Genomic DNA, 3747 nt, shown 5'->3' on the forward strand with positions numbered 1-3747 from the left:
TTTTCCGTAAGCAAAGGACAACATGTATTAAATGAGAACAAATTGATAATTAGTGATACCTGTGTATACAATTATACTTGTAGTTTATTGGATCGGAATCTGTAAGTAAGTTAGGCAGTAAGTTCTGTAAGCAAAGGACAATATGTTTTAAATGAGAATAAAGGTTATGATATCTTTTAAAAGAAAATATTGTTAGTATATTCTCTCATATTCATAACGGATAAAATATACTTAGATCGATTAACTTTCGCACTTAAAACTTCGAATGGTATTTGTCCCTTATGGGGTGGGGATAAGGCAAACGATTGCCAGACTGTGGACGCTAGCGATTCTCAACTAATTATGGTTGAAGATACCACTGGTATTGCAGTACTAGATACTTTGTGTACTAATATAGGTCCACACTAACTAACTAATGATCGTCTGTCAGACTTGAATGCCAAGTTACGTGATAGTTCTGTTACCTAGTACACATTCCTGTTCAAGTTGGCTTTTTTCATGCAAAACATTTCTATCCATGCGTTCTATTACTTTGGCATGAACCTTATTACCCCCGTGTCCCACACTAGCAAGTAAGACACGATTCCGATTAGATCACCAAAGTCAAGCATCACTGGAAGTGGTCAGAGAGCGGATGGGTGACTACTTTGATTAGCCTGAGAAAGGAACGAGAGTGCGTGGTATCGGTCCTCGTTTAACTGGTCTACCGTAAAGAGTTCAACTTCGCGTGCACATCATCGGGCTATTAAAGTGGTGGCACCATCCTGTCTGCAAAAGATAAAAATTGTGATGTCATGCCTTCGAATAATCCTTGTTGACGGTTCGAAATGTTTCCCAGACCATCAACAGTAGTCCATTATGCATCTCTAGTTCGATGTCAATAAAGTTTTGCTGTTACTATTACTTATTACCCGTGTACTGCTTTACCTATTAGTAAAACTAAAACAGATAACAGTATGAATTTATTCTACTTTGGTAAGTACTCTCTTTAGAGACTTTTTGGTAAGCTCAGCATGTGTTTTTTTTGGATTTAAGGGCCATTCAAATATTACGTAAGCATATTTTTGGTAGTTTTGAACTGCTATAAAAATAAAGCAAATTGCAAGATGTAAAATCAAACGATGTAACTTTGCATTAAACAAAGTTTATGTTTTAATTTACTTTACGAAATTTTGAACAGAATATTATTTAAGAAACATTCGCTCCTTCTTTTTGTGCTCAAAACTCCTGCCCTCTGCAGCTCTTCAAAGAAAATTTTTTTTTCCAATATTTTCTTTCTCATAATTCTACTTTATTTTAACATTTTAAATTGTCAAAAGTATAATTTTTTTACTAATTCTTTACGTTTTTTAAGAAAACTTTGAAAATAAGGGGATTTTAATGTTTTAGGCAAGCATAGCTTATGCAACAATTTTCAACAAAAATAAGCAAATCACAAACCTCCACCCCCATTTTATACTTCATTTCCATTTCATAATATTCTAACCGTTCCTTATTGCTTTACCCAAGTTTCCTATCCTAATTTCTGGAACCTAAGATTTTAGTTATGACCGTTGTTCATTTTATCGATTTATTTTCTCGTCAGACATAGTTTATGACACTGTTTGTAACAATACCCCGAGCATGTGATTTTAGTTAAGTTTGATGCAGCACAGACTCGCAAAATTTGCACTTTCATCCAATATTGTTTTTGTTCATTATCTGATTTTATTTTCACCTTTCTTTTGCGCTAGGTGCAGTTCTTAATACTTTTGATTTTTCAAAAGTTGAGTTGGTTGATTTTTATGTTTGGAGCAGTATATTCGCACCTACCTTTTGTACTTTCAAATCAATCCAATTATTTTACTTACTCATTATTGACTTTTTGATGGTACTGACACTTGGTGAAAACCTCTCAAGGTGAGCCGGGCTGCAAGCGGACTCTAACCCATGATTCGTCTACCACTGAGGATATTTTACGTCAGCACTGTGGGCGATTGGAACCGGTTGCGTAATTGCTATGGACCAACTGTCGCTAGGATTTGAACCTGGTTCACCTCATTGAGAGGTGAGCGCTTTATCCCCTGAACAACTACGGCTCCAATCAAATTATTTGATAGATACGGGTTTAGGCAACACCTCCTAGAAGAAGAAAGGCCTCAGCACGGATTCAAATTAGTAGTCCGATGTGACGAAGTTAACTGCGCAGTTGATGAAAAATAAGAAAGATGTCATTACGTTCGGGGTACTAAGCTGCGCAGTTGTTGAAAATACGAGATATGTCATTACGTTTGGACTACTAAACGATATTTATGGTAACCCGTGCAGAGGCCCTCTCTTTTCTAGAGGGTGTTGGTTTAGGTTGTACGATCCCTAGACATTCATTCCTAGGAATCTTTTGCAGTAATAGTGCACCGAAGGAGAAAACGTAAACTGTGCATTGGGGGTTAATAAGAAAGAAGTCACAAGCTTCGGACTACCTTACAGAGCAGTTGGCGAAAAAATAAGGAAGTTGTCATATCGTTCGGACTACTAAAGTTTCGGATTTCTTGTTAATGGTTACCCATGCGTAGGTCTTCTTCTTCTAGGTGGTCTTGATTGGAGGTAAGTAGGTACTTTATTTACGTCACACTAGAGCTGCTCAATAGGCTCCATTCGAAGACATACCATCGCTATTTTGATCCTCTGTAGAGGGGATGACTCCCTAGCTTTGGTAGCATGACGACCTGGCCTCGAAGTCGAGCATTTTGATGTTGATTGAAAGGCAAGAGAAACTTATGGTGTCGTAATCAATCTTCTGCACATTTGTACTAAATAAATAAATACATTTCTCTTGTTTATTTCACACAAAATAGCATGGCCGAAAAGAAATACACTTAGATTTTTCTTTATATATAATCGGTACGGTTTAAAATTAGCCATATTTGAGGATGTTAAGGCATTAAGGTAACATTTGGACTTTGAAAATTATCACTAGTTGGTATTTTAAAAGACTTATGGTTAGTTAGTTACGGTAAGAAAAACTATGTAAACAGAAATTCATGATTAAATTCATTCCGTTTATTGAACTCTAGCTCACGAGGGGACTGATGTTCATATAATTTAATGTACTTAATATAGTGAAATGACCACTGGTTATTGTCTCTGGTATATGACGGTTATCTTCTCCTGACCACTAAGCAGCCTAGATATTATAGCGAGATTTTTAATATTGAAGATAAACCTTTTAACAGCGCCGTCAGTTAACAAGATGTAAAAGAAAGTATGACTTGCAAAACCAATTATTTGACAACTATTTAATTAACTACTAAGTTAACTACTTGTAAGAAAAGTTCCTTAAAGTTACCACTTTTGGAGCGTGAAAAATCAGGTTATTGTTTTATTTTGCTGTGACCTTATTAGGATCTCAAAAAGAACTTTAATATCTTAAGTATGATCTTCTGTCCCACACTTCAAATGGAAATGCCTTTTATTTTTGAACTACCTTATTCTGATACGTTTTTGAGAGCTCCGTTTTTAAGAGACCTAGAGTGTTTATATCCATTTTTGAGAGCTAGTTATTAAGATCAGTATTATTAATGTTATCAAAAACTATTTTACATTATTATAATTCAGTCTTTTTAATGCTGTTTCAGTATTAAATAGACTCATTTGTTTAGGCAGTGTTTCCCAAAGTGTGGTACGCGTAAGCCCAGGGGTACAGCAACAGGGGATTGTACGCGCTCTTATGCGAAATATCCTGCAACAAACGAAAATTTCAAAGAATCT

This window comes from Parasteatoda tepidariorum, chromosome 10, assembly GCF_043381705.1.
Source record: "Parasteatoda tepidariorum isolate YZ-2023 chromosome 10, CAS_Ptep_4.0, whole genome shotgun sequence".
NCBI classification, from domain to species: domain Eukaryota; kingdom Metazoa; phylum Arthropoda; class Arachnida; order Araneae; family Theridiidae; genus Parasteatoda; species Parasteatoda tepidariorum.